Source organism: Rhinoderma darwinii, chromosome 1 (assembly GCF_050947455.1).
Source record: "Rhinoderma darwinii isolate aRhiDar2 chromosome 1, aRhiDar2.hap1, whole genome shotgun sequence".
Lineage (NCBI taxonomy): Eukaryota > Metazoa > Chordata > Amphibia > Anura > Rhinodermatidae > Rhinoderma > Rhinoderma darwinii.
Window position 1 is genome coordinate 646,562,127 of NC_134687.1, and position 13,001 is coordinate 646,575,127.

The following is a 13,001-nucleotide window of genomic DNA, read 5'->3' on the forward strand; positions in this document are numbered from 1 at the left end:
ATAAACCCCTCACACCGAGCAATCACCGGAAATATAAACCCCTCACACCGCGCAATCACCGGAAATATAAACCCCCCCCACACCGCGCAATCTCCGGAAATATAAACCCCTCACACCGCGCAATTACCGGAAATATAAAACCCCTCACACCGCGCAATCACCGGAAATATAAAACCCCTCACACCGCGCAATCACCGGAAATATAAAACCCTCACACCCCGCAATCACCGGAAATATAAAACCCTCACACCGCGCAATCACCGGAAATATAAACCCCTCACACCGCGCAATCACCGGAAATATAAAACCCCCCCACACCGTGCAATCACCGGAAATATAAACCCCTCACACCGCGCAATCACCGGAAATATAAACCCCTCACACCGCGCAATCAGCGGAAATATAAAACCCCCCACACCGCGCAATCACCGGAAATATAAAACCCCTCACACCGCGCAATCACCGGAAATATAAAACCCCTCACACCGCGCAATCACCGGAAATATAAAACCCCTCACACCGCGCAATCACCGGAAATATAAAACCCCTCACACCGCGCAATCACCGGAAATATAAAACCCCTCACACCGCGCAATCACCGGAAATATAAACCCCCTCACACCGCGCAATCACCGGAAATATAAAACCCCTCACACCGCGCAATCACCGGAAATATAAACCCCTCACACCGCGCAATCACCGGAAATATAAACCCCTCACACCGCGCAATCACCGGAAATATAAAACCCCTCACACCGCGCAATCACCGGAAATATAAACCCCTCACACCGCGCAATCACCGGAAATATAAACCCCTCACACCGCGCAATCACCGGAAATATAAACCCCCCACACCGCGCAATCACCGGAAATATAAACCCCCCCACACCGCGCAATCACCGGAAATATAAAACCCCTCACACCGCGCAATCACCGGAAATATAAACCCCTCACACCGCGCAAACACCGGAAATACAAACCCCTCACACCGCGCAATCACCAGAAATATAAAACCCCCCACACCGCGCAATCACCGGAAATATAAAACCCCTCACACCGCGCAATCACCGGAAATATAAAACCCCTCACACCGCGCAATCACCGGAAATATAAACCCCCCACACCGCGCAATCACCGGAAATATAAAACCCCTCCCCACACCGCGCAATCACCAGAAATATAAACCCCCTCACACCGCGCAATTACCGGAAATATAAAACCCCCCCACACCGCGCAATCACCGGAAATATAAACCCCCCACACCGCGCAATCACCGGAAATATAAACCCCCCCACACCGCGCAATCACCGGAAATATAAAACCCTCCACACCGCGCAATCACCGGAAATATAAACCCCCTCACACCGCGCCATCACCGGAAATATAAACCGCCTCACACCGCATAATCACTGGAAATATAAACCCCCCCACACCGCGCAATTACCGGAAATGTAAAACTCCCCACACCGCGCAATCACCGGAAATATAAAACCCCTCACACCGCGCAATCACCGGAAATATAAAACCCCTCACACCGCGCAATCACCGGAAATATAAAACCCCTCACACCGCGCAATCACTGGAAATATAAAACCCCTCTCACCGCGCAATCACCGGAAATATAAACCCCCTCACACCGTGCAATCACCGGAAATATAAACCCCTCACACCGCGCAATCACCGGAAATATAAAACCCTCACACCGCGCAATCACCGGAAATATAAAACCCCTCACACCGCGCAATCACCGGAAATATAAAACCCCTCACACCGCGCAATCACTGGAAATATAAAATCCTCACACCGCGCAATCCCCGGAAATATAAACCCCCTCACACCGCGCAATCACCGGAAATATAAAACCCCACACATTGCGCAATCACCGGAAATATAAAACCCCTCACACCGCGCAATCACCGGAAATATAAACCCCTCATACCGCGCAATCACCGGAAATATAAAACCCTCACACCGCGCAATCACCGGAAATGTAAAACGTTCTGTCTCACACAATGCGGCGACACAAATCCATTTTATTTTTTGAACAAATTGTTTTTTCCTTGTAGAAGATAAATATATAAATTTTGGTGTTGCCGTAATCGTATTGACCCGGAGAATAAAGGTAACAAGTAATTTTTACCGCATGGTGAACGCCCCAAAAACTAAACCCAAAAAACAATAGGATTCACTGCTTTTTCCCCTGTTCCACCCCACGATTGTTTTTCTCTTTCCCAGTACATTATAGGGGACAGTAAAGGGGTTTTCCATGATCGGAAAATTGATGACCTCCACCGGAGAGTTCATCATTATATGATCTGTGGGGGTCCGACACCCGGACTCCGCACCGATCAGCTGCTCCGGCTGCCTCCGGGCACCAGATGTCCATCCTGAAAGCAGATGCTCCCGTCACGGAATAGCGGCCGTGCTGCAGTGTTAAAGTGAATAGGAGCAGAGCTGCAGTTCTACAGAACGGCCGCTATTCAGTGGTCGGAGCCATTTACTTCTGGTTCAAAATATCCGGCAGCCGGAGCAGCTGATCGGTGTGGGGTTCGGGTGTCGGACCGCCACAATCATATACTGATGACCTATCCGGTCGTCATCTGTTCTCCGATCGTGGAAAACCCCTTTAAAAATGACATCACGTCCCACACAAGACGTGTTCTCATACGGCTATGTCACCGGAAATATAAATAAGTTATGGCTTTTGGAAGGAGGGAGGAAAAGTGAATATTGGCTGCGTGTCCAAGGGGTTAAAGAGGCTCTGTCACCAGATTTTGCAACCCCTATCTGTTATTGCAGCAGATCGGCGCTGCAATGTAGATTACAGTAACGTTTTTTATTTTTAAAAAACGAGCATTTTTGGCCAAGTTATGGCCATTTTTGTATTTATGCAAATGAGGCTTGCAAAAGTCCAAGTGGGCGTGTTGAAAAGTAAAAGTCCAAGTGGGCGTGTATTATGTGCGTACATCGGGGCGTTTTTACTACTTTTACTAGCTGGGCATTCTGATGAGAAGTATCATCCACTTCTCTTCAGAACGCCCAGCTTCTGGCAGTGCAGATCTGTGACGTCACTCACAGGTCCTGCATCGTGTCGGCACCAGAGGCTACAGTTGATTCTGCAGCAGCATCAGCATTTGTAGGTAAGTAGCTACATCGACTTACCTGCAAACGCCGATGCTGCTGCAGAATCATATGTAGCCTCTGGTGCCGATGTGTCCTCGCTCGTCTGACACGATGCAGGACCTGGGGAAGTGACGTCACAGCGTGATCTCTCGAGAACACGGCTCTGTCTGCACTGTCAGAAGCTGGGTGTTCTGAAGAGAAGTGGATGATACTTCTATACACAACGCCCAGCTAGTAAAAGTAGTAAACACGCCCCGATGTACGCACATAATACACGCCCACTTGGACTTTTACTTTTCAACACGCCCAGTTGTACTTTTGCAAGCCTCATTTGCATAAATACGAAAATGGTCATAACTTGGCCAACAATGCTCTTTTTTTTAAAAATAAAACCGTTACTGTAATCTACATTGCAGCGCCGATCTGCTGCAATAGCAGATAGGGGTTGCAAAATCTGGTGACAGAGCCTCTTTAAGTACATAACAAGAGACAATAAACATTAAAAGGGTTGTCCAACTTCTGACAGCTGATGACCTATTCACCGGATAGGTCATCCGTATGTCATCGGTGCGGGTCCGACACCCGGACCCCGCACCGATAAGCCGCCCCGGTGGCCTGAGGGCATTGGATGTTGTGGCAATTAATGCTATGGACGAAGCCTGGAAGCAGTTGGCTCCGTACATAGCATAGCAGCCGTTCTGCAGAACTGCAGGTCTGCTCCCATTCACTTGAATATAGTACTGCAGCTCGGCCGCTATTCCGTGACCGGAGCTAACTGCTTCCGGCTTATACGTCCGATGCACGGAGGAACCGGACCAGCTGATCTGTGCGGGGCCCGGGTGTCGGACCACCGCAGATCATGTACTGATAACTGATCACCTATCCACCGGATAGGTTCTCAGAAGCTGCAAAACCCCTTTAATGAATGACAGGTCCAGAAGGAGCGAGACCCTGCCCGCGTAGACTGCACTCTACAAAAGAAAGAGGGACCCTGCCCATGTAGACTACACTCTACAAGAGGAGAAGGACTCTGCCCGCATAGACTGCACTCTACAAGAGAAGGGAACAGTGGGTGAGGGTAGAAGCTGGTCATCCGGTGGAGTAGTGGCACCCGGGTTATTGCAGGGTGTAAGCTTTTCTGAGGAGGGGGTGTTCAGGTTACTAGTGAAGGTTTGGATGGAGGAAGAGATCTGATGTGTTGGGTTAAAGAGGTCCAGAGTATGGGGGATGCACGGGAGAAATCTTTTAAGCGATGATGTGAGGAACAGATAAAAGGAGAGCAGAGAACGTTCTTGTGAGTACCGGAGATTAAGTGTGGGGAGGTTTCAGGAGATTAGGGCAGAGATGTATGGAGGGGACAGGTAGTGGAGTGGGGATAACGTGTGGGTAAGTATCGGGATGTTAGGGCACAGGTGTATGGAGGGGACAGTTTCTGAACCGGATATATTGTGGGAGATAAGTTCAGAGATGTATGGAGGAGACTGTAGATTACGTGTTTAGGTATCAGGAGATTAGGTCAGAGATGTATGGAGGGGACTGGAGATTACGTGTTTAGGTATCGGGAGATTAGGGCAGAGATGTATGGAGGGGACTGGAGATTACGTGTTTAGGTATCGGGAGATTAGGGCAGAGATGTATAGATGGGGACAAGTTTTGGACCGGATATTTTGTGGGAGGTATTGGGAGATTAAGGCACAGATGTATGAAGGGTAAATACAAGCACTCCTTTAGATTAAATATGCAAAAGGTGATTTATTTGAATAAGGCAAGATTTGGAGAAAAAAAGTAAGGTTTCGGCCACAATCCGGCCTTTGTCAAACTCTGCAAATGAACGCAGAAACAATGTACATATTAGGCAGAGAGTACATATAAATTTACAAGAAAATCATGTACAAGAAAAAGAGGAATTTTTGTCCGAGGGTAAGGAAAGACTGAATTCAAGAGTGTTTTTGAGGTGGAGGCAGCAAGAAGTGGTAAGCGCTTGGCTGTGCCATTTCAATTTAAGGATTATCCCACAGTTCAGCGGACCTGTGAGACTGGGAAAAGTGTGGAGCCATTAACTGTGATTAATAGTTTTGGTAAGGGGGTTGAGTGAGATGGGGTAAAGATGCAACCAGCCGCCGCCACCCCCTCCTGCACTAATTGTACCTGAGCCTATAGGACGCAGATACAATTACATGCATAACCGCAGAATCGCCGGCCCGACCATTCAGCGCCTAACAATGACGCTGATTAGCAGGGCAGAATGAATTGCCCTGCCAATCAACGCCTTTCAACGAAGCTAGTTCTTCTGTTGTTGAAATGCGCGGATTGTCAGGGCAAGTCATTCTGACCTGCCAATCGGCGCCCTTCAACGGCGCAAGCGTCGTTCAGCCACAGCAGACCTGCTCAGAAGAGAGCAGGCCTGCATTGACACAGGACGGCATGACTTCCGGTTCCGGCGCTGGGATGTGAGGACGGAGCTACATGAGCTCCTGAAGCCCTGATCCCCTAACCCATCCACGCCACACACCCGCAGGATATAAACACCCAGGCATTAGGAGGAGAGGTGGGGGAAAAGAACCGGGCGGTTTATGGAGAGATATCTCCTTCGGAGCGGCAGCAGAGAGATCTCCTGTCCGGCAGAGCACAGCACACGAGGCGAGGGGCCATCCAAGATGGCGGCGCCGCTGCAACCACCACATGCACAGAGCCGGTCTCAGAGCCCAGAAATTCAGAAGGAAATGCTATCGCCGTCGGCAATGTCTGACTCACAGATTGATTATCGGAAGCTGGCAATTGAGGTAGCTACCCAACTGGCCCCCGACATCAGAGAGTCCTTAATAGCCACAGTCACAACAACGCTCCAAAAACTCCAAAATGAGGTGACATCTCATGGCAATCGACTAGACACAGGACGGCATAGGGATGGGATCAAGGTGAGTATGTAAAGTTTTTTTCACTGAAAAGTGTGAGCGGCATTATCTACGGGGGGAGCTATATGTGGGACGCTATCTACAGGGGGTGCTATATGTGGGGCACAATCTACATGGGGTCTGTATGTGGGGCACTATCTACAGGGGGGCTATATGTGGGTACTATCTACAGGAAGATCTATTGGGGGCACAATCTACAGGGAGCACTGTGTATGTGGGACACAGTGTATGGTGCTATTATAATCCGGGACAGTGTATGGTGCTATTATAATCAGGGACACAGTGTATGGCACTATTATATTTAGGGTCGTAGTGTGTGGCACCAAGACAATTTTATCTTCGTTTGTAGGTGCAGAAAGTGCGAATCTGAGGACATCTGAGCGGCAAACTACAGAAATAGGCTGTGGCCAGGAGGAGTCATCGTAGAGGTCTGCACCGGATGGAGAAGAAAAGAGAAAAAGAACAACTAGAATATGAAAAGACGTCACCGGTGAGTCCCTTAATGTAAATGTTTATTCTCCCTCTAATCAGTACTGTTGTCACTGTATGATCTGCAGCGAAAAGTGGTATGATTTTTTTTTTGTGAAACAGCAACTCCCAGCATATCCTTAGCATTTTATATACAGGAAAGATGGTTGTTCTATTTAGGGATGATGGTTGTGATACGCAGGGATGATGGTTGTGCTACGCAGGGATGATGGTTGTTATACGCAGGGATGATGGTTGTTATACGCAGGGATGATGGTTGTTATACGCAGGGATGATGGTTATACGCAGGGATGATGGTGGTTATACGCAGGGATGATGGTGGTTATACGCAGGGATGATGGTGGTTATACGCAGGGATGATGGTTATACGCAGGGATGATGGTTGTTATACGCAGGGATGATGGTTGTTATACACCGGGATGATGGTTGTTATACACCGGGATGATGGGTAGTCCAGCTATCATTGCTGCATTAACCGCCATCATCCCTGTGTATACCAGCCACCATCCCCTTATATAACCCCCATCATCCCTGTATATACCATCCAATATCCCTGTTTATAACCCCCATTTTACCTGTATAAACTAGCCAGGCTGGTATATACAGGGATGATGGCTGGCATATTCAGGGATGATGGGGTTATATAAAGAGCTGATGGGGGTTATATACAGGGATGATGGCTGGTATATAATTAGAATGCGCCTCTTCAGTTTTAAACATGCTTTAGGGGGGACCCACTGGATTATGGCCGACTGAGATATGTTTTCCCCCCCTCTGTGCTAAATTCCTAACTACGCCTCTGGCGGAAGGTGAAGGAGGAGATAGCTGTTAGACACTCTAGATAGCAGGAAGGTAACATCGAGACCAGAGAGGTCAATTAGACTAAAGGTTTAGATGGAGAAGAGTAAGGGTCCCAGGACACTCTAACCATTGAGGGACACTAACAGAGGGTGGGACGAGGAGGAGGAGGTGGTGTGTGAGTGGGAAATACTAAATGTTTGGTTGATAAGGTATGAGGAGATCCAGGAGAGGGCCAAGTCTGTGATGTCAAGGGACTAGAGCATTTGTATCAAGAGGGTGCGGTCGACTGTGTCGAAGGTGGTGGACAGGTTTAGAAGGAGGAGCACAGAGTAATGTTGAAGGCGGAGGACAGGTCACACTTTACAGAAGTCTGTGTGTAAGTTGTGACTGCTGAGTGATAAGATAATGCAGAGATCCTGCACACAGCACAATACATGCTGCTTCTTCACACTTTACTGCCAGGACCTTCCATACATGCACACTGGACTGCCAGAACCTTCCATACATGCACACTGGGTGGACGGGACCTTCCGTGCATACGCACTGGGTGGACGGGACCTTCCGTGCATACGCACTGGGTGGACGGGACCTTCCGTGCATACGCACTGGGTGGACGGGACCTTCCGTGCATACGCACTGGGTGGACGGGACCTTCCGTGCATACGCACTGGGTGGACGGGACCTTCCGTGCATACGCACTGGGCGGCCGGGACCTTCCGTGCATACGCACTGGGCGGCCGGGACCTTCCGTGCATACGCACTGGGCGGCCGGGACCTTCCGTGCATACGCTCTGGGCGGCCGGGACCTTCCGTGCATACGCTCTGGGCGGCCGGGACCTTCCGTGCATACGCTCTGGGCGGCCGGGACCTTCCGTGCATACGCTCTGGGCGGCCGGGACCTTCCGTGCATACGCTCTGGGCGGCCGGGACCTTCCGTGCATACGCTCTGGGCGGCCGGGACCTTCCGTGCATACGCTCTGGGCGGCCGGGACCTTCCGTGCATACGCTCTGGGCGGCCGGGACCTACCGTTCAGACCATACATGAATCGTTGTTGGTGTCTGTCTTGCAGATGTGAACAAAGTGCTAGTCACAGGGTTCAGTGAAGTACAATTACTATCCAGTAAAACAATCTACAAGAATAGCTTAATATTGTATTAAGATTTTTAGATGTCTCTGAAGATTCAGGATCTCTGAGGTAACTTCTAATATCTGTAAAAACTTTTATCAGGGGTGTATTAATTCATAAAGGGCATCTGTCACATTGAACACCAGTCTGATCTGTTGGCAGCAAATTACATAGCAGGAGGACCTGAGCAGATTGTCTCTCTCCATTCACTTCTATAAGTGTTACGGAAACTGCCTAACAAGGCCACCCAGAGGTGGAGCCGCATCTATCAGACATTTCTGGCATATCCTGGGGAGAGTTGTCCGTGTTGGGAATACCCCTTTATTCCATGGGGTGACGGCTCTGAGAAGATGTTTCTCTCAATGATCAATAAGTGAGGTTCTGTATGTCACACATGATGTTGTCCCCTGTATGATTTCCATCTTCTCCTTTCTTCATAAAGACGTCTGCAGTACTAGATCCTCCAGTTCCTCCAGTTTTCTCATCTTCTCCTCCACAACGTTCCTTCTCCTGAATGACCCACCAAGGATGGACAAGGACAGGAATGAGATGAGCAGAAGAATATTAGACTTCACCTTGGAGATCATCTACCTGTTGAGCGGAGAGGTAAACTTTTCTACATTATAGAACAAGTCACACATAGGGAAGGGACAATACATAATAGAAAGTGATAGGAAGAATCCAGTGTACTGTATAACAGCGTCCAGACCTTCCAAGCGACGTCAAGAAGCCAACAGCAGAAAAGCTGAAGATCAGCCACCAATATGTTCAGTTATGTGTCATGTCACCAATGCAGCAATAGTAATGTTGTAGAGCAATGAGAATGACCAGGAACCAGGAGGATCAGGATGACCTCTATATAGAAACATAGAAGATGACGGCAGGAGGAGAGCACATGGTCCATCTAGTCCCCCAAAATATTAATTCCTTTTTCGTTTTGGCCTCGTTCTATTTTCTCAATGTCTCATTGTAGGTGAGGTCTCCAGTATTACAGATGTGGGGTCACTACAGCTCTATACAGCGGGGTCACAATCTCCCTCTTTCTACTGAGGGGGGAATACTGTGTTCAGTTCTCGAAGTTTCTCTCTCCATACACAGGAGTACACAATAGTGAAGAAGACATCAGGTGACTGTACGACTCCCATCATCCATGAGTCAGGAGGATGGAGCAGTAGTCAGGGCCCCATCACAGAGCCCCCCCCTCACTCCCGGATACATGAGAAGAACAATAAGAGGAAGATCTTAGAACTGATCTACAAGATGACTGAGCTGCTGACTGGAGAGGTGGGAATACTGGGAAATTCTACAGTAACAGCACTGGAGTTGTCTGGGTGATGACTGTATCATTGTGTGTGTCAGGTTCCTATAAGGTGTCAGGATGTCACTGTCTATTTCTCCATGGAGGAGTGGGAGTATCTAGAAGGACACAAGGATCTGTACGAGGAGGTCATGATGGAGAACTACCGGCTGCACACATCAGAAGGTAAGAAGATATAGATATTATAATTTATCGTTTATTTGTTTTTTTAAGTGTTCATTCCGTCATGTGCAGTATATACAGATATGCGATTCCTGATCTCCGATCACACGTTCCTTGCTTTGCTGCAGTGCTACACTAGGGAATCTTCACACGCAGCAGGTTTGTAGTAGAAATTTGTAGTAGGTTTGGAGCCACTAAACCACCAGCGTACCGATATAAGGCCGGGGCCTAGTGTTCAATACCTGCCTACCTCATTAACAGACGTTTAGGGAATAGTTCGTAAAGTAAATTACAACTTACCGAAAGGAGCTCGGGAGCGACATCATGCACATATGAAGCAGAGGACAGTTCACTGCGCATTCACAGTAAAGTGGGGTGTAGTGTCCTCGGCTTCATATGTGCTTGCACCCGATGCTGCTGGACTTCTTCCGGTAAGTTGTAATTTACTTTACCAACCAATCCCTAAATGTCCTTTTTTGAGGTAGGCTAGTCTAGAACGCTAAACTCCTGCTTCATGACGGCATACTGGTGGTTTAGTGGCTTTAAACCTACTAACCGGTTCCTTTTAAAGGCTATGTACACCTAGTTGAACTGAAATTTTTTCTATCGTTTGTTTTCTTCCACAATGCAAAATTAAGAGGTTCACTGAATTGACAACTGAGTAAAAAGATATCTTTAATAGTAACTAGTTTAAAAACAGGGGTAACACACCACTGTGACATAAGCCCCACCGTGAAAATTTAAAAAATGTATTAAACAAGGAAACACTGAGTTATTATGATACCTATATCTCTGTGTATAAACGATATTTGTAGGAATCAGCATATACCCAGGGCACAACAGTAGTACAAGCCCTAATTATAGCATAGGTGTCCGACAATTACGGATCTCCTAACGCTGGGTTTCACACAATATATTGTCCCCAATGCACACATTCCTTAAACATTAAACGACCCTACGCGTTTCAGATACTCATCCTCAGGGGTCCGTATCTTGGTAACTCTGGCCTCATCACCAGCGATATTAGTATTTCAACAGCGGATATTCCGCTGTGCGTCACGGGAAGATGCACGTATCGATGTCAACGGCATACTCCATAGCAGGCGCTAGGTTACTATAAACGCTAAACTCCACCCATCGTGTACGGCGGCAAAACATGAATTGACCAATCACAACACCCTCTCGATTCGTGACACCTGCCCATGTGACCCCCCGCCGTCAGCTGACAGCCAGGGGTCATCATCGGCCGCATCAAGCCGAACGCGCAGGCGCAGTGGAAGCCAAGGACGTGTCGCCCGGACTGCCAAACACGAGGAGGTAAGCGCTAAAAGATAATATATTGTAAGTATATCTTGCGGCACAGTGTACCACCGCAAGTGGGCAACCTCATAATGCAACTCAAGAGAAAAAGACACATATGAGGTGGAAGAAATTGCTGAGGTCCCTATTCCTTAGAAAAACTGACAAAACGATCTCTTTGTATGTTGGCTAACAAGTATAGCCATCTCAAATAAGTAATGCACAAATGCAGATAAACACTCACCCACCCCAAGGTAAAACACCTATAGGGGGATGGTATCACACATTTTAAATAAAACATGTATAGTTAGTCTGCTCATTTAGACCTAGTGGTTGTATGCATTCCAGTCTATGGATCCACTGCGCTTCCTTCCGTAGTATCAGGTTATCCCAGTCCCCTCCTCTCTTGGGGGGTCTGACAAGTTCAATTGCTTGAAATTTTAACACTGCTGCCTGGCCTTGGTGTTTTGCATGCACGTGCTTAGATATTGGAGTGTCCCTACCATGAATAATGTCTCCAACATGCTCCCTAATACGACGACGAAATTGTCGTGCTGTTTTACCCACATAATTTAGGGGGCATGGGCATGTAATAAGGTAGACTACTCCAGCTGTCTTGCAATTGACATAGTCCCGAATATTGTATTGTTTTTGGGTGACAACACTGGTAAAGCTATTTCCTTTAAGAATGAAATCACAGGCTTTACAACCACCGCATCTAAAAGTGCCTGGTGTTTGTCTATCCAGCCATGTACCCCTAGGTGAAATGGGGTCAAAACAGCTGTGCATGACTCTGTCCCTTATATTTTTCCCTCTCCGATACGTGACAGAAGGCCTCTGTGTGATCTGATCTGCTAGATCTATATCAGAACTGAGAATACGCCAATACCTATTCAGTATCTGCATAATGTCATTCTGTTTTGAGTCATAGGTGCCTATGAGTCTGGTAACTTGTTCCTCTTTCCGTTTTTTAGGGACCAGAAGACATTGCCTATCTGCATCCCTAGCTCCCTCATAGGCCTTTCTAATAACACTCTTGGGGAAACCTCTATCCTTCAATCTTGTTTTGAGTTCCTGGGCCTGGCACTCAAAATCACCCATAGAGCTACAGTTCCTACGTACTCTCATAAATTGGCCCTTCGGAATGCCACGTTTGAGGGAATAAGGATGACAGCTATTCCATTGCAAAAAACTATTTGTTGCTGTCTCTTTCCGATGTACCTTTGTGCGAATTGTACCTCCTTCCGTTTTTATGATTTTCAAGTCTAGAAAGGACAGTTCATTCTCACTGATCTCACATGTAAACCTAAGTCCTACATCATTTTTATTGAGGGCTGCTACGAACTTATGGAACTCGTCTACTGAAGAGTTCCAGAGAATAAGCACGTCATCAATATATCTAATCCACAGTCCAACGGATGAAGTCCAATTTACAAATTTGTCACCAAAAACAATTGTCTCCTCCCACCAGCCAAGAAATAGATTTGCATAGGTGGGAGCAGCGGGACTCCCCATTGCAGTTCCACATTGTTGATGAAAGATCTTATCTTCAAATATAAATATATTTTTTTCAAGAACAAACTGTAATAACTGCAAAACAAATTGGTTATGAGCAGCAAACTGTGTACCTCTTGATCCCAAATAGTACTCAATCGCTTTATAGCCACATTTGTGAGGTATGGATGAATACAAAGCCTCAACATCCAAACTAGCCAGGATTGTATCTTTCTCCAGAGAAATACCATCAATCTGTTTCAAGACATCCAT

At 47.4% G+C, this 13,001-nt stretch overlaps 1 long non-coding RNA gene across 1 annotated transcript; it reads left to right on the plus strand.

Annotated features, from left to right (window-relative positions):
- Window positions 1-9,558: 9,558 nt before the first annotated feature.
- LOC142679108 (uncharacterized) lies at window positions 9,559-12,458 on the plus strand. Its single transcript, XR_012852639.1, has 3 exons — window positions 9,559-9,739; window positions 9,815-9,938; window positions 12,209-12,458. It is a non-coding gene; the product is annotated as an uncharacterized LOC142679108 (long non-coding RNA).
- The last annotated feature ends 543 nt before the right edge of the window (window positions 12,459-13,001 follow it).